The following is a 23,154-nucleotide window of genomic DNA, read 5'->3' as shown; positions in this document are numbered from 1 at the left end:
GAGCTCTCCAAGGCAACGGACAACTTTGTAGAGAGCAAGATGCTAGGGGATGGAGGGTTTGGGATGGTATATGAGGGGAGGTTGGCATGCATCACCTAGAAGGTGGCAGTGAAGCGTCTGTATTCAAAAAATACCAAGAGGCTGGAGCAATTCCTGAATGAGATGAGAATCCTCTCTGCACTCAGCTATCCCAACTTGGTGAGGTTGTGTGGCTTTTGTCGTGAGAGCTACGAAGAGCTGTTGCTGCTCTACGAGTTTGCATCCAATGGCACGTTGTAGACAATGTTCATGGCATGGCTAGCAAGGGCTTGCTTTAGGAGACCAGGCTCTCCATCGCCTTGGGAAACGGCACGTGTGCTGGTGAACCTCCACACGCGCGAGCCCCCCATTCTTCATAGGGACGTACATCTTGCACATAGGCTTGCAAACTCTAGAGAGAGAAAGTGCTCCTACTATTTTTCACCTTTTAAAAAATAACTTTTTGGTTATATTTGGGTAGCCACGTGGTCTAGTCTGGATGCTTGCTTTTGTACAAGCATCCTAGGCTACCCCAAGGTAAAGAAGAAGAAGAAGAAGAAAGTGTAGCTTAACAAAACCCAAAAAAAGAAGAAGAAGAGAAGACAACTTCATTGCCTTGGCTCAGCCCACTTGCCTAAGTCTCAGTTGGAGTCTTTTCCCTCATAAGAAACTCAACAACAATCAATCTTCATGCTAGCAGTAGGCCGCCCAACGTGTGAGAAAGAAGGAGAAAGAAGTCAATAAAAAAACACACAACAAACCAACATTTTGGTAGAGAGAAGGATCTCATTTTTTAATAGGTTTTCCTTTACTTTTCACACTCAACATTCCCTTTCCCTTTTTCCCACTCTACACATCTTTTCCACAACCCCATCCTCATACCTTAGCCTTTGATTTTTTTTTTGGCTTTCACACACATTCATTTGCCACTTCAAGGGACCATTGACTTACCTTTTGTTTTGGCTAGTGGCCATGGTTACACGCGTTGTTCACACATTACTTATTGGGTTTTTTTCACACCTCATGTTTCACATGCTTACATACATCTTGGGGACATACACATGCTTGAGTGTAATTATGATTCCATTCATGTGTGACTACATTTTGTGTGATTGAGGGGCTTGTGTTGAGTTTCAGTTGGCCATTTTCATGCACATAATTAGCACTTTATTTGGGGATTGTTTACACAACTATTTCTTTGCGTGCATGTTTTCATATTTTTATGTTTTAAGGAGTGTTCACACATTTGGGAGTACTTTGTGGAGATTGTTCGCACATAGTTATGGGGTTTTTCTACTATTTTTACCCCTCATTTTATCAGCACTCTACACCCCATCATCATCATTGACATCACCATGTTACCATTTCAGATCCTGATCTTAGGAGGGATGCTCATGCATTATCTTCATAGCTTTATGCTTGGTATCGCGAGCTACCATTTCGTGTCACAGATCATATTTCTTTTGCAACATTCACACATACTTTTGGCACTTTGAGGTTTAGGCCTTCAGATCCTCATTCATGGATTTCATGTTATGTGAGGCAGCCTATTCATGCCACTGGTGGGTGGTTTTTCGGGCTTGAGGGATTGATGCCTAGTCACTTGAGACATTTGTTTGATGAGGTGGATGTTTGTACCAGGATGGTCTGAACACAGGGATTTTATTATGTCATCACTTGACTTCCTTCATATACGGATGATTCGGTATTGTTTGCGTGGGATGATTCTTTCTTTGGCATATTACCTTACACTCTTGAGCCGTTTATGAGTATAGCCCTGAGGACTATCCCTTAGGACGTGGACTACACTGAGAGAGATTTAGATGATAATGATGATGATGTATCACACCCACATACCTATGATGATGTATCTCATACATATATACATGATGATGTACCACACACATACACACACTTATGATGCCCTAATCTTGCTGTTGACTCCATTAATTCTGGTTCTTTCCTCGAGTAGTTAAATAATTGTATATTAGCTTAATTAGGCATTCCTTGTATCATTAGGTAGCTTGGGACTAGCCTAAGCCATCCATAAAAAGAAAACCCAAAAAAATCAACATTGAGGGGGAGAAATCAAGGAAAGACCAGGAAATAACTAGGCGTAGTTCAATCTTGGGTTGCATCTCTGAGAGAAGCGAACGGCCGTCATGCTCGTTCACTTCCTGTGGGAGAATCTTTCCAAATTTGTCTCATAAATGAGAGTAATGTGCATTAAAAAGGTAAAAATGTGGTACAACTGAACTGTCAAGGGGATAGTTGAAGGTGGGTGGGTGGTTCAGTGCTGTTTTGGTGCAATTAAGACACCTTGTTGTCAATCTATGAGCATACGTTTGTACCTTCATAAACGTACGCTTGTTTCTTTACAAGTGAATGATTGTACCTTTGCGAGCAAATGCATGTTTCCCCCCATTTGTGAAAGAATTTTTTCTGACACAAGACACTGCCGTACCCTTTGTAATTGAACGACTGTTCCTCAATAGGTGAACATCCGTTCTTCTGTCTATCCACAGTTGTACCCTTCCAACGTGCGAATGCCTACTCCTCCACAAGGGAATGCCCGTTCCTATTTACGAACACAAACGGTTGTAGCTCTGTTTAAGCCGTGAATACTCGTACGGTCATTCTTAAGCTTCTAGAGGGTAAAAATTTACCTATAAAGAGCATGACTCTGCATGGTCACTCGACACATTCATGTACCTACGCTCAAGAAAATTGGTGTGAAATAATTTCCTTTTTTGATGACTATGAATCATCCCACACACAATCACTTGCTCGATTTGACCCTTCGGTCAACACAGCGTGGAGTCAAACGATGTTGATTCTTGATAGCACCACTGAAAGCATAGAACATTCAAGCACGGGACTAACCAGCCCTGACTTAGAGAGAGAGGAGGATTGGCTGCGCAGGCAGTGCATGGACATACCATTGACTCAAGAGCAAGAACTATGATCCCTTGCACATTCATAAAGGAGTCTTGCCTCGAGACTTAAAAACTTTATCCTAGGAAACACACAATTAGAAGCACCTCATCCTAGGGACACAAGCATGAATCGTCAACCAAAGAGAACTGTCACACCTCCACTAGATCCTAGACGAGGGCCTAGATAACCCCATCCAAATTGATCCAACTTCTATGTCGATAGATCCATTTCAGGATTGCAAGCCAGCACAATGCCTAGGTCAAGAGCTAGCTCACCAAGGTCCAGAGACCTCTTACCAAAGAGAAAGAGCCCACACAGAATGCTCCAACCAGCACATGCCACACAGTTATATCCACTAACCTCCTCGTGGATACCATATAGATCCTTACAAAGCACACACTGGCCCACCATTGAGGCATGGGGAGACTATCCTCCAGGCTTGGCTCCCCCACCTACCATACCCCAACCTGCACCAGCCTCAACTATGGCACGATTGACACTGAAAATGTTGATGAGGATAGCCATGCAAATAGGGAGGGGGTAGCTTTAGCCACGAGCTTCTTTTAACAATCAGTGCAAGGGCTGAGACCTAAAAGGAATAAACTGGCCCATGAAGTTTGATGAGTCTAGAGACCCCATACCTCATCTGGAGATGTTTAACTAGATTTGTGAGGCATTTGGCTACGTGGAAGACCAGGTTAAGGTGAATGCCTTCAACCCTCGATGGAAAAGCAGGACAATGGTTCAGGATGCTAAAAAAAGAAGATAAGGCTACCTTTGAGGCCCTGAAAAGAGGCTTTCAAAGTAGGATATTCAAGACAAGGAACTCGATGGAGTTCGATTGAATAGTTGCATAATGTAAAGCAGAAAGAGGGATAATTCATTCGAGACTATATCAACTGGGTGAGATATCTTCATTCTCACTGTAATAGTAGGGAAAATTTCTCTAACAAAATATTGATTGGTTGATTCCTAGAGGGACTTGAAGATGTAGCCATGCATAATCCCTATATTCCCTAGGGCATATCTCCTTTGAGCAATGCTACAGAAGCACCATGGATTTCGAAGACAATTTCAAGGGAACTCATTCGCAAGAATTACAAGAATTACATGAGGTCATTTTTGAAGCTTCCTTCAAAACCATAAGCACAAAATTGGAAGGAAAGGAAAAGGAACCCTCTTTAGGACAACATGTGGAGTAGCTAACTGCATTTGCTACATTAATGCAGCAAATGAACCAATATAATGGAGAGTAGGCCAAAGCAGTGAACAAGTTGGGCAACCTCATCTTTACCCCAATAGAGAACTAGTGTGGTGCCCAATTTGTCGAGTAAACCACACTAGTATAGAAATGGAGAGTAGGCCAAAGCAGTGACCAACCTCATCTTTACCCTAAAAGAGAACTACTATGATGCCCATTTGTCAAGTAAACCATAGTTGTACATAAAGTCCCCATTTGAGACCTAAACCCACTCTCTACTGTGTGCTTACCTGCCTCGGGGGGGTCACTATATGTAAATCCTCTATATCACGTGCGTTCAAGGCCTATTTAAAAAGTCCCTTATCTGTGAATTTTTTAGTGAATATAATGTATCCTTTCCTATTCAAATCTGTAATTTTTTTTAAAAATACAATAAATAAATCCCTTCTATAAATATATTTATGTAAGTTTTAAATATTTAAAATGTCCTTCTGTTGAACCCACGTGATACTTACATATTTATACGAGTGACCCCCCCCGAGTTACCTGCTCTAAAGGTGGGGCAATCACAAAACCTCAAACTGCTATCACCAAAGAGCTACTCAATTAAGGACTCTACTTTTGCAATCCTTACCACCTAACCTAAGATAACCCGCTGGTCTTGCTAGCCCTATTACAACACAATGCACTTTAACTTGGCCATGAAGTGGCCCCGCAAGGAATCCTTAGGGTACCCAAAGTACCCTTGCCACCCCCCAATCCTTCCACCACAACCCCCATTACCTTGAGTGACCCCTATTTACCCGTTGACCTTGACCAAAATCTTAGAAGAAGGTGATAAGGGAGAAGGTATCTCAATAACACCATCTTCGAACCCCCTAAGCCAAGCAGAGCCTACCCCCAAAAATCTTAAGTCATGACGTGATGGAGGGTGATCATATGTACCCTGTAAACCTAGCAGCCCTCAACACCACGAGGACGATGCTTGAACATCATGTCCAAACAACCGCCCATGCGATGCTATCACACTATGCTCGACCTCATCGAATAGCTACATGTCTAGTTAAGAAGAGGATGGATAGTAATCCTATGAGTAATAGTTGCCTTAAGGTGTGAGTACAAGATGGACCACGTGTACAAGGATTTCCCATTAAGAATGGGTGCAATGGGGAAGGGAAATGAAGCTAAACCAAGTACCAACATTAACTTGCTGAGTATATGAGATGGCTCCATCCAGATAGTGCCTCTAAATGCATTCACTTTGAATGCAAAGTAGGAGAAGAGCCACAGCTCATGCTAGTGCCGCCGAAGCGTCTACTTCATAGAAGTAAGAAAACCTAAAGACATGCAAGGATCTTATCTTCTAAGGAGGTTCTTGAACAAGCATGACAAGCTAGGCACTCTTGAAAGAAAAAGGCTACAAATATCGGCAAAGGGAGATAGCCGTGTTACCATAAAAAGTGGGTTCGATGAGGGGAAAACTACCAATGTGTCATATTCCTCATATGATAAAGAAAAGATACTACCATCCACCCCTCAAGCAAGAGAGCAAATAGATGCCGATTGTCTACCTAGAAAGTTAGTGGAATATCCAACCTAATCGAGGAGCAGCTGGGGGAGACTGAAGGCCGCTCAAGAGCTAGTCAAGGATTGTTAAGCTCAAATGGAGGAGAAACCTCAAGCAGTTCAAACTATGGGAAGTTACTCTATGCCCAACTTAAAATCAATCAAGGAAAGCCATGACCATTACCACGACCACGTGATGCAAATCTCCCCCTGCCTTTAAATCCCCTTTGTGAATAGAAAGCCTGATTTCTGCCATTATCATCATGGCTAGTAGATGCATCATGAAAAGAGTCACTAGCCTTTGATTTCCTCAACAAACTCTCAACAAACAAGAGTGAAACCAACTCATCAAAATCTAGTAAACCTGTACTCCAAACATAAATAGATGTATCAAAAGACTTGTACTCCTTGCAAAGACCACGCAAGGTAATGTCTACCAAATCATCACATCAGGCATGGGGGCATTGATAGTTGCTAATGCATCTGCATAATCATGGATACTCCTTCCTTTTTGCTTCACATTATGAATCTGTTGTCTCAATTGAGACTTTTACGAGGACTAGTATCTGTGTATCAAATTGCTTTACCAATGTATCCCATGCATCCTTGGGATTCTCAGCATCATGTATACGTATGAGTATAGCATCTGAGATACATATAGACAAGTAATGCAAAACTTTGTATGCTCTCTCTGACCATTGCTTATGAGCTACAACCTGTTGTTGTGTAGGTTGTCGGGGGGGTAGTTCCACCGGCTGTAACAAGGTTCCAAAACCCTTTTCCTTTCAGAGAGCTTTTAATCCTGTACTTCCATGCCTGGAAGTTCTTTCTATCCAACTTCTCACCCACAATCTGTAGTACTGGATTGTTTGACATATTTGCTCAATGTGCAAATGTACCTTCCACACACGTCCAAATTTGTAAATGAGTCTTCCTCAGCTCAACCACACTCTAATAAGTGTTCCAGATACTCCAAAGTACTCAACAAACTTCACTGTTGATGTAGAAAATCAAACTGATTGTATTCAAATTGAACTGGCATACACAGTCCAAAGTACCTTGTTTAGCGCGCTTTCCAAGGCTTCAAATTGCAATGTAATGGTTCAATCAAGTGTGCATAACTTGCATTGACACCTAAACAAGCGCAATGTTGCATATCAACACCAACCAAGGTGAGTACATACCAAATTTATCAAATCTCCTTCTCTATTTTGAGAAAAACCAATAAAACTAGAAAAAGACCAGTAGTAAAAGTGCTCTAATTCCTTTGATTCTTGTCCAAATTGAGAGACCAGGCATTCATTAGCTTAGCAATGATGTCTACTAACTCCATGTAAAAGGAATTAGACCAATTGTTTAAGATGAGAGAGTAATTAGCCGATTAATCACCCTCTATTTCACTAATCACTAACCTATTTAATCAGCTCCAAAGTAAATAATTGCTTCAACCAATCATATAGCACCCTCCTCAAGTATGTGTATCACACAATTACTAAGCAAATTATGAATTTAATTAATCAACCAAGTATAATTTGGCCTCCACTTTTCAAAAAGATGAGAAAATTGCTCTGTTTCTTCCCTACAAGCTACGCCGCCTGCTCCTGAGGTGATTTGACAAGTTTATAATGGTAATTGAAGGTATAATTAGATCCTCAACACACCTAGGCATGTGCCCAATCCATCCATGTAGTGATTTTTGCAAAAAACTAGCTTTAATTTCATCCACAATGGACATCACTTCTCTGTTTTTGTGAGGGCTTCAAACCAGTGAATTTCCACTCACTAATATGCATCAACTTTGCTCCAAATTCAATGTAGGGATTGCACATGAGTTGTCAATACATTCCAATTTGCCAGATACATGATTCTTTGTCAGATTTACAACTATTTGCCTCATACATTCACCACACTCAAGCTTTAATGGAGAGCTTGCAAAAAAGAAACTTCTCTTGCTCAAATCGAGTGTTGTTTGTGTTTTTGCACCTGCAATCCACTCAAGGATGTTTAGTAGTCCTTACCCGGTAGGCCAAGCTCTCAGATTTGATGAAAATCGGTGTTCTCCAAGCTTCACAGCATCAATGGCAAGCTTCACAGCTTTTCTTCACAGCTTCTTCTCCCTGTTCTCTCACTCACTCATAAACCCTAATAGAGAGCACCAGGCTCTAATACCATGATGAAAAACAGGTAGAGGGAGAGGAGACACACACACAGAGCAAACCCTAATGTATTATCAAACCCTAACCATAGAATGAAGCCATCTCCCTTCTCACACAATGCATAAAGCTATAATCCATAATCTACAACACACTACATGTGTTGTGTCCACACACAGCTAACCCTAGCTAACGTCCACACACTATGACCAGCTGGATGCGGTCATTTATGTCTCACACATGTTACTACCTAACATGCCAGCACATAGTGCAATTGGCACAAGAAGCTGACATCGAGCTTGAATCTCAACATTTCTTTGAAAATCTGTTAAGGATTATTCAAAGTTGACTGTACCTTTTACCAATCTTCTTAAAGGTAAAAATAAAAAGTCCAATTCTCCAATTGGTTGGAATGATAAGCTAAAGGAGGATTTTGAAATTTTGAAAAATAAAGTTTGAGATGCTCGTGTGTTAGCTTTGCCAGATCCTGGCAGACCTTACATTGTTGAGACTGATACTAGTGATTTTGCAGTAGGCATAGCTTTATTCCAAGATGGGAAGCGTGTGGCCTTCGAGAGTAAGAAACTCAATGATGCAAGGTAGCTTAAATCACATTGTTGATGCATTGAGTCAAATTAGTGAAGTTAGTGAACTTTGCTTCACTGAGATTACTTCTAACTTGTACGATTCACTCAGGGAAAAATGCAGCACAGATATTTTCTTTCGAAAGTATTGGAATTTGGCAAAATCAGGGCCTGAAGTAGATCAAAACTTGGTGAAAGGAAAAGCTAACCAATCTTTTATTTAGAATGGTCTTTTATTCCGAAATGATAAGGTTTGCGTGCCGAATGTGCCGAAAATTAAGTTAAGGATCCTATTTGAGTGCCATGATGCACCATCGGTAGGACATCCTGGCATACAACATACCTTGGCTTTAGTTAGAAGGACATTTTATTGGCCAAAAATGAAAGATTTTATTTAGAGTTATGTGGTCCGATGTCATCAATGTCAGATAAACAAGGCTGAACGCCTTAAATCTGTTGGGTTATTACATCCTTTGGATATTCGGTCTAGAAAGTGGAAAAGTATTTCCATGGATTTCATTACGGGACTTCCACATACCAGTAGGGGTCACGATGCCATTTGGGTAGTTGTGGATAGATTGACAAAGATGGCTAGGTTTTTACCCACAAAAACAACAATTAAAGCTTCGAAATTGGTGTACCAATTTGTTGAGCAACTGTTTAGACTATATGGTCTACCTTCTGATATTGTGAGTGATCGGGACTCTAAGTTCACGGCAGCTAATTTTTGGCAGGAAGTTTTCAAGAAATTGGAAACAACTTTAAGTATGAGTTCCTCTGATCATCCGCAGTCTGATGGGCAAAACAGAGCGGGTGAATCAAGTTGCAGAGGATATGCTTCATGCATATGTCTCTGGATCACATTGGGAAAAGTATCTTCCACTGATGGAATTTGCCTATAACAATTCTAAACATACGGCTACAGGTTTAAGTCCGTTTTCATGCTTATGTATAGGTATCAACCCAGGGCTCCTATTGATGTCGGTCTTAAGGACATTGAGCTTGATGCATCGAGGGATTTCTTGTGTGATATCCAAGAAATGCTGATCGAAGCTCGGGATTCTATCAGGAGTGCTCAGGATAGAGCACAGTTTTATGCTAATAGAGGATGCTCATCTCGGTCTTTTGAACCAGGAGCATTGGTTTCTTTAAAAGTTCCTAAAGACTCTTAGACTTTATCAACGAGAAAGTACTCGAGATTATCTCTTCTAGATATCGTGGTCCATTTCAAGTTATAAGTCGAATTGGCACAGTTGCGTATGAACTAAAACTGCCTCCACATGTTAGAGTTCATCCAGTCTTTCATGTTAGTAGATTAAAAGAGAAGCTAGGAGGTGAGGATAACATAGTTACTCCCCTCAAGAACTCATTGAAGTCAAAGATTTATCTTATGTTCCACATGAACCTGAAAAGGTACTTGAATTCAGGGAAAGGAAACTTCGTAGTCGACTAATCCCCCTAAGGTTAAAATTTTGTGGAAAGATAGGGAAATAGAGGATTCGACTTGGGAGTCGGTTGAGAATGTTCAGCGCAGATTTCCTTCTTTTCATTGCAAGAGTGCAATGTTTTGAGAGAAGGGAAGTATGTTATGTGCACATTATATGTGTATATACTAGGAGGCTGACCCACATTAGGCTTGTGAGCATGGGAGCATGGGAACAAGCTCTAGTGGAGCATAGGTTAGGACTAAAGGGTTAAGGTTAGGGTCAGGCATCCAAGGGTCACACATGGGAAATGGAGAGTCAAGAGTCACTTAAGGGCCCTCCTATATAATAGGGGCATGGGGCACACTCAAGGGATGTTCTCTTGTGTAGAGGATTGTATCTACATTCTTGCCATTTCACTATAGAGCTGAGTGTTGTTGTATTGGAGTCATACCTCTTGGTGGTATGGGACACCAAGGTTAAGGTATGTGGTACTTCATTATATTTCATGTGTGCAACCCTTGGGCTCGGGGGTGGTAGAGTTTATGGGGTGGTTGGGTGGTAGAGTTTATGCCTGATTTATGCATGTTTATGCATGTTGATTATCTAGAGAGATCTTGGGGTTTTAATAGTTGGCTAAATGCAAGTCTCTAAATCCACCCTTGCATGGCATCATTCTCTTCTTCCCTCCCTCTCTTGTGCAAGGAGTATTTTTTGGTTAACATCTTTGGTGTCGCTGCCAGCAGGGATGAGCATTTAGCTTAGGGTTCTCCATATATTTCACTTGCTAGAGCCATCACATTGCTTGGTTGGAGTGCAAATCCACTGGTGGTTGCATGTTGGATGTGTTTGTTTGCTTGTTGTTTGATTTTGTTTACTCTTACCATGGAGCAATGGAGATCAATGGAGCATGGAAGGGTTTGTTTATTTGCTTGTTGTTTGTGTTAACCTATGATGGACATTGAGACGTACTATGTTTTACGTCATTAATTTAAATATTCTGAGTCATGGGCCGGGCTTGTCGGCACCATATGTTAAGGATGAAGGGATTGGGTGATCGTCGATGAGAGGCGCACCTTGAATATTAGTAGGATAAGGGTTAGGATCGGCCGGCCATGTATGGGCACCCAAGTGTGAACAGCCAAGTCACCTATAAGAGTCAAATGTAACCCTAAAATCTTCATTCTCATGTGTTGTTAATACAAGAGTGCTCTTGCCTTATCTCTTTGGTTTCCTTCTCCTGCGTGTGTGAGAGAGAGAGAGAAAGAGAGTGAGAGAGCGATCGAGCACTGTGTAGCGGCACGACGGCGGAGAGGCGGTAGAGCGGCAATGGCGGCTCCTTCTTCACTGCGACGCAGGAATCCTTCAAGGCGATGGTTGAGCGGTGAGTGACACACCCTTTGCATTCTGTTTGAGCTTCCTTCCCTGGTTGTATGCTTGCAGCCATTCGTGGCTCGCATACGGTGTCCGGCAAGTCCCCAGCTACGACCTGTGCGGCAAAAGCGCACATTTTTGGCGCCACTGCCGGGGAGTTGCCCTGCACCAAGCTCCAGTTTGCAGCTCGGCTGCTGCGTGAAGTTTAATCTACACTGCAGAAAAGCGACTGTGTGTTTGTTGTGGAGGTGTTTCTGTGTTTTGCAATCTGTCTTCTGCAATTTGTCTTCTGCATTTCTGTTTCTTTTGTTATTTTCCCGCTCCGCGTGTGGGCGTGCGTTCTGTTATCTGGTTAGCTGCGTGCGGGGGGGATTTCTGAATCCCCAGATCTGTGCTGTGTGCGAACAGCACAGATCTGTGTTGTGTGCGAACAGCGCCGCGGCCAAGGCTAAACCCTAAAGAAACCCTAGAAAACTTATCTTAAAAAAAACAGAAAATAAAAATTAAAAAAAATATAAAATATAAAAAATAAAAAAATAAATTTTATTTTTAAAGAAAGAACCAAACGTGTGGAGAGGAAAGATTTTCTAATTGGAGAAATTTTTTTTGAAAAGAAAGAACCCTAATTGACCCACGACCACGACCACGGCCCCGGCCCCGGTCTCGGTCTCGGTCTTTTGATATATATATATAGGAGAGTGAGCCTCCATAGCTTTCTTTCAAGTGAGAGCTTATGGGAAGTCGTGCCCTATATGTAGCCCACTTCCCAAGGAGTAAAGTCAGCATGTGGGATAAAGCCCTCACCCTTTCCTCCACAAGCAAATAGGCTTTTGCCCCTTCCCCCCAAGGGAAACGGACTGTTTTGAGGACCACAGGAGCTCTGGATAGGCAAACATGGTGCTGTAAAGCACGCTAGGACCCTTTGAACGATACGCTCGTTTCGAGCTATCACACGCCCTAGTCCAAGTTCGACCGTAAGTAAGGGGGTCAAAAACGAGCTAAAAACAATCTAAAAACAATCTAAAAACAAGTAAAAACGGGGTGCGAAACACCTAAGAAACCACTTGTGTGAGTTTCAAGGGTAGTTAGCAACGCACGTAGGGTACCCACGTCACATGCATCTACGTTCTGGTCGGGTGCTAGAGCCTGAACCACTAGAAAGCATTTTAGTTTACGCAGGCTCACACCATCCCTCCACGTTAGCATCTTGGCCTTCGGCTGGAACCCAAGGGAGTGCAACCCAAGATCCACGAATAGTGGATAGTGACTCGTCCTCTGACTCAGAAGCCATGGAAGGGCACCCTACTAAGAACCCTAAGGAGACAAGCCAAAACATGCCAGGTTGGGCCCCACAACTCGGATCTAGCATGTTTAGTCGTCTAATAGAGACCTTTAGTAGAGCTACACGCTCTGAACATGCGACAAGCGAAGTAAATGAAGAAGCTGGGGTAGTGGATTCGCCATTCACATCTCATGTAGACCCTACCCTCCCAAAGAGTGTCCATGTGGATATTCTACCCACTTCATTTAATGAGGGCCCTACTGAGCTACCACATTCCGATGCTCTTCCTAAAGTAGAGGTCCCTAGAAGCCAATCCATAAGAAGTGACATTGCGTCCACTTCAAGAGAATTGTTTGGCACACCAAGTCTAGATGGGATATTTCTCAATGAAAATTGGGAATATGATCTACACACAGAGACTCTAACGGACCTATACACGGGTTACACATACCATGTGGGTTGGTTAGAAGTCTTATGATCTACATCTAGCACCACTAATCTAGAAGAGCAACAACAAATGATATGTGAGGTCATTCATAGAATTATTCAATTTGAGAGGCAAAATAGGGGAGTGAACCTAGTTTCCACTGGCCCTATGAGATTTTTGGATACGGGCAAGGCCAAACAACCAACCCTATCACAATTGGAGACTCCCTCGGTGAGTCCCATAGACCCTTCGTATGTTGTTTCGCCTGGAGTCTCAATGCAGGTTGAGCCCAGAAAATGCACGTGTTACCACTGTAGTTAGTACGACACCGCTACCTAGTGGAATAGTACCTACAACAGTGCATGCCAGTGCCTATCAACCATATGTACCTATCGCTACTCATGCTCATGTAGCTCCTATGCCTCTTAGTATGCCAATGGCGTATGCTCCATGAGCACCTTATCATAACCATTATCCAAGGGGAGCTAGGCCTAGTCACATATCATATCCTACATCGTTTGCCAACATACTCAGACCAACGCCAACTCCTATCAGCCAGGCTATCCCAGAAGTGCCTCCACCAGCTATGCCTGCTCACCTAGGTGATCTCGCAACGTTTGCTCAGACAATCGGACGATCTATTGCGGAAAACATGCGGGGTATGCCTGAGAGAGAACTTAGAAGCAAGGCAGTACAAGTGGCTAAGCTCACTCAAAACTTCAGTGGTAACGAGGATGTTAGGAAGCACATTGAAGTCTTTGAACACGTGTGTGATTCTTTGGAAGAGCACAATGAGCTGCATAAGTGTAAAGCCTTAGGCTTAACCTTGAGTGGGAAGGCCGGAGATTGGTATCGAACCTTAAGGGTTGAAGAGCGCACTCACTACCCCACTCTCAAGAGATTGTTCTTGAAAGAATACATACGCGAGGGTGTGCTTTGGTGGGGGGTAGCATCTCAACTCCAAAAAGCTGAACGCAAGGAAGGGGAGTCAGTGAGAGACTTTATAAGTCGATTGAAGCATCTAAATTCTCGCTGCACTCCCGATGAACGCTTCAATAACAACCAACTCCTCGATAGATTCATCCGAGGATTGCGCCACAAGGACATTTACAATGGCCTAGTCATTAGAGGTCTTACAACGTGGGAAGCAGTCACTGCCAATGCAATCCAGTTAGAAGACAACTTGATGATTGCAGGTAAAAAGGTGTCTTCAGAAACAAAATCCGTTAGTTCGCAAGTATCTGGGCACGAGCCAATGATGGTAAAACCTATTGCCAAGGAGCCCAAGATATCTGAAATGTCTGTGGACCGACCTTACTAAGGCTCTCCAAGAATACTTTAGGGGTAATCGAGCTCCTCAGAATAGCCATATGTACCCAAGGAGAGAGCAACAATGGTGTTCGGTGTGCTTAGGACCACATAGCACGAGTGAATGTCCCACATTCAGAGTCAAATTCAATGGGAATTGCAATGCATGTGGTAAGTATGGCCATCAATCTAAAGATTGCCTAGTACTTAAGCGAATGTTGCCACTGGCCTGGTCAAACACACCTCAAGTACCTGCGCTGATGCCTGCACAACCTGTCGAGCAACTGTCATAGCACCACATAGTTCCAAAGAATCCGAATGTAGTCCAGTCTGTGCCGTTACCACCGCCAGTGCTAGGACCACAACCTCCACATCCAAGGATTACCCCAATAAACCAGATGGGTTGTGAGTCACATAGTGCGTGTGGGGATTATGAAGAGGAGATAGACCCCACTGCTCCATATGGGATTGATACGTTTGAAATGATTCCCCAGTACTACATGGAGGATCATTTCGGGCAAGCCTGTATATCAAGCGGCTGCTCTCGCCACAAGAGGGCAAAACCTTAATACCTTGGCAAGGAGACCACCTCTTCACTGCTACGATTGTGGTGGACCGCATCGTGTAGTGGAGTGCCCTAATAGGCTACAGAAGATCGCTACTCAAATGCAACCAAATCAAGGAAGCACATCGGGAATGCCGGTACTTACATGTAATCGTTGTGGCATAGATCATTTGATCGCTCAATGTCCACATAATCCTAATGCACCCAAGATTACGCCATTGAATTTGGTTGAGGTCACCAACCAAGCACGAGGAACCACACCCATTGTACCCGCGAATGTAGTTACACGGTCAATGCTTCAAAATCAAAACTACATTCTTGAAGAGAGGGATACTTCATCAATCGCTCAGGCAAAGAAAAAGAAAACATGGCGAAAGAGATCGCTTAATGCCACGAGCTCCAAGCCCAGTTCAAAGACTAACATAGGGACAGGAGACGACTCCGTGTATATGAATGATCCTGAAGACGATTCTGATTCAATAGAAACCATGGGGACCAAAGCCACTACCCTAAGGGAGGAACCCACTCGTCGGGAGCTCAATGAAGGAGAATCAAGCGAGTACATAAATAAGGGGAAACAGAAGGAAACTTCCTCGGCCCCACAACCAAGTCAGTTAATGCCCTCTCGACCACCCAAACTGACTGAGACTCCCCAAGACAAGCCACGTGGGCCAAAAACCCTCAAGAAAAAGATTGGTACTTACCTAAACCCAGTTGAGGAGATTGAACAAGTGCAACACTTAAGGGGTTTGGTGGAAGAAACACAAAGAGAACTGGAACCAAACCCGAGAAAAATCAAAATTCCAGACACAGTGTTTCCTACACAAGTTCAGCCTCACAGGAACCATAAACCGTTAGCTATACCTAGTATCATTCGAGAAGAAAGTGAGGATAGGACATCAGGAAGTGGGCAAACACCCTTTTTGCTTGAAAGAATGTTTAGTGAGGGAATGCCTGACCCCATCGAAGAGGAAGTGATTCCATCTTCCCCAGTCCCTAGTCAAGGGGCGATGTCTCGAAAAGTACCGTTGAATGTGTCTAAGCTAATGGATTTCATGTCCTCTGAAATCAGAACCACGATCATATCCAAATTATACGGAGATCCTAAGCTATTCTTAGCTCTTTGGGCATTTCTCAATGGAGAACTAAAGGCGGGGCTACCACAATTTGCAAATATGGATAGACCCGACACGCTTCAAGATGATGAGGAACATTGGGATCTACAACCCAACCTAGATGAAGACTCGGTCGTTGAAATACCTGTGAACAAGTTGGGACAATACTTTGAAGGTGACGAATCTAATGCCACCCTCCCCATTACTACTAAGGGATTAACTGTAAAGGGAATCCTTGATGGTGGTGCTGGAGTGAGCATTGTGACTAAAAACTGTTGGGAATCCATGGGAAGACCTCACCTCGAAGTCACAAACATAGTGGTTAAGATGGCAAACAGAACTATTGCTAAACCTATTGGAATGTTAAGGGACCTTAAGATCAAGGTCCTGGGATACAAGGTAAAACATACCTTCATTGTAATGGATTTCTCCAAGCATCCTATGTCATATCAAATGATCTTAGGACGTCCTTTCATGAGGGAAGCACAAATGGTGCATGACTGGTCGAAAAACCATGTCTACCTACAATTCCAGGACTCTGTCATTCGAGTTGATCTTGAGAATGGTCGTGCACATCCTTTAGGAAGCAAGGTTATCATCGATAATCGATCGGATACCACTGTTCACTCCGCCCCATTAAGGTATTGCTATACATGCAAAAAAGAGACTGATGATGGGAAAGATTCTCCTTATATGGATGTTCTACCGGGTATGACAGAGTCGGATAACGTGGATTGGGTACACCTAGCGGCAACCATAGACACATGGGGAAATAGAGGCACAAGTTGGGTAACACCTGAGGGGCAAGATATGCCACCGTTAGTGCTAATAAACATGATAGGTGTTATGCACTTGACCCCTGATGGCGAGAAAGTGGCAAACTCCACCGACACTGAAAGTAGCGAAGACTCTGACCAATGCAACTCTGAGTATGAATCTCAAGAAGAAACTGACCCTGAGCCTGATGGGGAAAATGAATCAAATATTCACCCAAATGTGGAAGCAAGGTGCTCAAGGCCTAGGACAGTGACCTCCTGCAGTTCATCCGAAAGTGAGGGGGACACAAGTGAAGATCGACCAAGTGAGTCCGAATCTGATAGAAACAAAAATCAAAAACTTGGTAAGAAGAAAACGAGACATAAGCGCCAATGCTATCGAGCTAATGTACACACTACAATAAACAAGGAAAGATCCACTGCAGAATGGCTTAGTTATGTAGGAGCCATTGATGCTCATCGGAAGATAGCGGATAATTGGGGACAATACCTCCAAAGTGTCATGTGGTGTATTCCGCAACCTAATGACGTCGCCCAATTAGAAATCGAAGAGAAGCCGAAACTAAGTCGTACTGCAAGAAGGCGGCAAAACCAAGAGTTGGCTCAACAAAAAAAGGAAGCGAAATTGAAAGAAAAAAGCCTGGCACAACAAGAACCAGTAGACTTACACCCCGCACCCGAGCATTTCAAATCATTCACCATCACAGGGGAACGTAAAGTAGTCTACACAAAAGCCCAACGAATGCCTACCAATGGGAGTAGCGGTGTCTACGATGGCCCTGCGGTAGTTAAGGAGATAGACTTAGCAGATCTGGGTGAGAAGTCTAAACCAGTTTTTATTGCTCAAGACCTCACCAAGGCGGAAGAAACTGCACTTACGAAGCTTCTTAAAGAATTCAAGGACATATTTGCTTGGACATATCATGATATGAAGGGTGTTCCACCCTCGGTGGTGCAACACACGATTCCAATGATTAGCACTGCTAAACCAGTCCAGCAACGTCCCTACCCAATGAATCCTAAGTATGCAAAGATTGTACAAGAGGAAATTGAAAAGCTGGTAAAATGTGGATTCATATACCCAATTGAGCACTCAGAATGGGTTTCTCCGATAGTCATCGAGCCAAAGAAGAATGGGAAACTCAGAGTGTGCGTTGATCTCAAAAAGGTTAATGCAGCCACCAGAAGGGATCATTACCCCTTGCCATATTCTGAACATGTGCTTGAAAGAGTGGCAGGTAAAGAGGCATATAGCTTTTTAGATGGGTACTCGGGTTACAATCAGATCACAATTGTAGTCGAGGACCAAGCTAAAACAGCATTTATCACGGAGTTTGGAGTGTTTGCCTTTTGCGTCATGGCTTTTGGCTTGACCAATGCACCTGCAACATTCCAACGATTGATAAACACGGCCTTTAAGGAATATCTAAGGGACTTCTGTGAAGCTTTCTTAGATGATCTTTGTGTTCATTCCTCTTGGGACGAGCACTTGATGTGTTTACGAAAAATATTTGAAAGGTGTAGATTATATCGCATCTCCTTGAATCCTTTCAAATGCCAATTCTGGGTTAAACACGGAGTTATCTTAGGGCATATAGTGTCCAAAAATGGGATTTCCACTGACGAGAGTAAAATCAAGGTCATTCTGGAATTGCCACCACCCACCAACTATAAGGGAGTCCAACGGTTTATGGGCCATGTTGGTTATTATCGAAGGTTTATTCTATTCTTCGCCGAGATAGCTCGACCATTGTATAAGCTTCTCATCGAGTTTATTTGGACCGAAGAATGTGACCGTGCCTATGAGCTATTAAAGAAGGCCTTGGCGAGTGCTCCAATCTTGAGAATGCCTAACTGGGATTTACTCTTCCATGTGCATATTGATGCATGAAACTTTGCTATTGGGTGTGTGTTAACTCAACCTGGAGAACACTTGTAAGCTAGACTACCCCATTAGCTTTGCCAGTCTTGCCAGTTGAACGATGCTGAGATGAACTACACCACTACAGAGCGAGAAGGGTTGGCAATGATATATGCAGTAAGGAAATTTCGTTATTACCTCCTTGCCACCAAGTTTGTTTTCTATGTAGATCATCAAGCATTGTTGTATCTGGTAAACAAACCATGCTCCACAACAGGAAGAATCACACGATGGCTATTGATTCTTCTTGAGTTTGATTTCACTGTTGTTGTGAGACCTGGCAAAAAACATGTTATGGCTGATCATTTGTCTCGCATACCTAATGGTGAGGCTCCTACGGGTGTTGATGATGACTTACCGGACACTTCCCTATTCATGGTGGAGACAATGCCTGAATGGAGTGAGAAGATTGTTAACTTTTTGGTTAATGGCTTTCCACCCAAGGAGCTTCGTAAAGATCTAGCTCGAAAGCTAATCAAAGAATGCGAACCCTATTTCCTGATAGAGCCGGGACTCTTTATAAAAGAGGAAAGGATGACGTTCTTAGGCGTTGTGCCCGAGAGGATGAGTATCTATACATTTTGCAAGAGGCGTATATGGGCGTAGCCGGTGGTCACTTCTCAGGAGACTTAACTGCGCGAAAGATCTTACAATCAGGGTATTGGTGGCCCACTATGTTCCAAGACGCATCACTCTTTGTGAAGGGTTGCGATGAATGCCAACGATATAAGAAACCCCAGAGGAAAGATCAGATGCCCCTACATCCGATCAAAGTAAACCAACCATTTGAAAAGTGGGGTTTAGACTTTGTAGGTCCAATTAGTCCAGCGGCCCGAAACACACAATCTCGCTATATTATTGTGGCCACTGACTATATGACCAAATGGGCTGAAGCGAAAGCGACACGTAAGGCAGATGCGAGGACAACAGCCAAGTTCCTCTTTGAAAATATAATCACATGATTCGGTTGTCCTTTTGAACTTGTGAGCGACAATGGTACGCATTTTATAAATGAAGTGATTAAGGAGCTCACAACAAATTTCATGATATCCCATCATAAATCTACTCCTTACTATCCGCAAGCGAATGGCCAAGCCGAGAGTACCAACAAGACTTTAATCTCTATTTTGACAAAGACAGTTGAAGCTCATCGCACGGATTGGGATCTAAAGCTTACGACAGTTTTATGGGCCTATCGTACTGCGTACAAAGTGGCTATTAATTGCACACCATTCAAAATGGTATATGGCCAAGAAGCAGTCATGCCGTGGGAATTTGTCATTCCTAGTGTTCGTGTTGCTGCTCAAGAGGGTTGGGATGGTAATCCCTTAGTAGAGCGTCTATATATCCTTGAGCGGCTAAACGAAGAAAGACAATTGGCTGTATACAATGCCCTTGTGGAGAAGGATAGAAGGAAAAAATGGTTTGATCGCCATCTAAAGGACAAGGACATCAAGGTTGGGGATAAAGTCCTGATGTATGGAGTGCGAAACGAAAAGAAGAAGCTCAAATATGCTGGTAAGGGACCATATAGAGTATGTGAAATTACCCCGCAAGGTACCATCAGAGTGGAGACTCTCGACGGAGTTGAAACCATTGGATTCCTTAATGGGAGTAAATTCAAAATATACTATGACCCCCTGAGCCAGGAGGAGTTACATGCAATCCATCAAAAGAAGGCGGCTAAAGAACAAGCTGAGCTTAAAAAGATACAAGCGAGAGTCGAAGCCAAAGAACGTCAACAGCGTGCTAGGCGACAACGAGAAGCCAACTTGGGGATTACACAAGCATTTTTCGAGGAGGCAGACGAGGATTCACTGGAATCTGACCCACCTCTAAGATACCCAATTGAGTTAGAGAGTCCTTACTACGGGGAGGTGCTGTATAATGCATTATTGGATACAGGAGCTCAACATAATTTGCTATCATATGGCGTGTGGTGTCAACTGGGAAAACCACCTTTATCCAAGAGTTCTATCCAAGTTCAAGGAATCAACAAGAAGAAAACCCCTGTCTCAGGAATTCTGCACACTCCGGTTGCTTATGACAAGGGAACCATAATTCAAAGCTTTTTGGTTATGCCTGCTGGTACAATGGAAGGGACTGTAAACTTAGGGCGCAAATGGATGATGGCCACCAAATGCAATATCGATTGGGCAACCAGACGAGTCACAACGCAAGAACCAACACTAGGTCTGATCGCTCAAAATCCCGCACCTAAGTCATCCACTCCAATATTAGATAATGAAAATTCACAAAGTCCAATGGCAAAACCATCTTTGATTGTTTGCCACCCCTCTAACGCTTCAACGCCAAGAGTGGAAACATGCAAAGTGGTCTCTAAGGTTCCGCTTACTATGCCAAAGAGTATATACAAATGGGTCCCAAAAGCTTCGTTAATAGCTACTTCCCCTGCTCAATCTCGTTCAGCCAACAAGAAGCCTCGTAAAAGGAAAGCAGCTAACCACCCGAGAAAGGGCAATGTAACATCATGATGGATCCCTAAAAAATTATTAGTAGCCCAAGGGTACTACGAGGGGAATGACCAGATTTGGGTCCCTAAACATAAGCTGAATCCCTCTACATCACCTGTAAAATCTTGCAAACCAATTGTTGCCACCCCAATGACAATTCAAGACCGTGGTAAGGGAAAGGTAACAGAGTGCTCTGCACCACTTCTTCCAGAGTTAGTTTGGATTCCCAAACGATATCGATCATTACCACCTAGCTCAGGAAGGGGGGAGCCACATGAAGCTTCTAGCTCCTCATGACAGGCACACACTCATATAGAAGTTTCTACATGCTCTACACCTACTCTTGTCAACACCCAACAAAAAACCGATGAGTCTACATCTCCCCTTGTAATAGTATCGTCGGAAACCATTTCCTCCATTCGTCAATGGGAGCGTACACTACCATCTCTACAATTGGATGTGGCCACAAGGGTCATAAAAAGCTATCTGCCCACATCACAACCTATGACCCACTGGACAAATTGGTTCCAAGAGGCTGCAACATCATTGCAAATAATATGATCTACCCAAGGAAAGGGGGAGCATGTACTCACGCTCGACATTCTAATGCTTCCTCCTTAACCTTCTCCCCTGACATGTAATTGCCAAATTCAAGGGGATGTATATATATAGCTTCATACATGTAAAAAAAAAAACAAAGAAAAGAAAAACAAAAAATAGTAAAAAGAGCAAGAGCACAAAAACAAGAGAAATATCCGTATACAATCAAGAACTAGATTGACCTGTCATAAACCTACTGATACTATATCTGTGTTTGCAGATATGGCAGATGCCCGATCATCATACACTTCATCCACTCCTACCTTTGGTGAGAGGTATCATCTGTACCTTTCTCAGATATTCCACATGTGCTATCCTGTAATTGAAACTGAATGGGATCATATAGATGTACTAGCCAGAGAGGAAAATGTTGAGGAATTAGAATGGCTAATTTGCCTATTGACCATGACTGACCCCTACTCCGTAGAGGACATATCCCCGATAGCCCAATGCTTTCCTTTTCCACAAGATGACTATCCTCGCATGGTTACATTTTTTATGAGTTTATGTGGATGGAAAAATGAAAAGGAAATATCTGACAATGATGAATGGACGGATGAAACTCATGGCACTACTGAGGTTGACTTTATTTTTTTGGATGATGCGGATAGAGGCTTAGCCTTAGGGCTAGAGCCAGGACTCTACAACATCCTCTTACCGTATCCTCAGTAGTAGTGTGGTGACTGGTAGGTAGGTTAGTGTTTTCAAGTTTTTTCTAGTTTAGATTCCTTAAACAAGTCTTGAAATTTTCACACTGATGTGCCTCTCGAGGTATAGTGCTTGTTAGTTGATTGTACAGGTTGAAAAGTTTGAGGTGGGTTCACTTTCAAGTCCTGAGATTGCCGCAACGTTCATCAAAATATATCTACATCAAATTGCAAGCTGTCTCGTCAAATCAAGGAGATCTCCAATTACAGGTGTAATTCTTCCATACCCACTCTCTTTCGTTTTTACTGTTCAATTAATTGCATAAACTATAATGCATGACCACATGGAAATTGTCAATGTACTACTTAGTTTTTGAAGTTGCTTACATGCTAGTGTAAATCATTAATGAGCTTAACTTTATTGGAAATATTCCTAGGTAGCATGACGTCTTTAGTCTACCTTGGAATACGATTGTCTTAGGTCTAGGGTCAAACCATCTTAATGTTTGACACCTGGCCATGTGTGTGTTGACCTCTAGGACATAGCTATTACCCCTTTGTCGAAAGGATGCAAGACAAATTATAGTTCAAGAGCGAAGATCAAAAGAAATAGATTTAAAAAAAAGCCTACAATAAATGGCAATACAAGTCTATGATGTGATTTAATGTTGGCCTATCGCCTTATTGATACTTGGTAGGTGAGGAGTATTCTACTCCAGATCGATGCCTTGGTTGGTAGGGGGTAGCCTTGCCTAAAGTGAGCTAATAGATTCCTGGATAAT

This window comes from Cibotium barometz, chromosome 32 (assembly GCF_041138505.1).
Source record: "Cibotium barometz isolate CiBa-2024 chromosome 32, ASM4113850v1, whole genome shotgun sequence".
Taxonomy (NCBI): domain Eukaryota; kingdom Viridiplantae; phylum Streptophyta; class Polypodiopsida; order Cyatheales; family Cibotiaceae; genus Cibotium; species Cibotium barometz.
Note: the sequence above shows the minus strand (reverse complement) of the source record.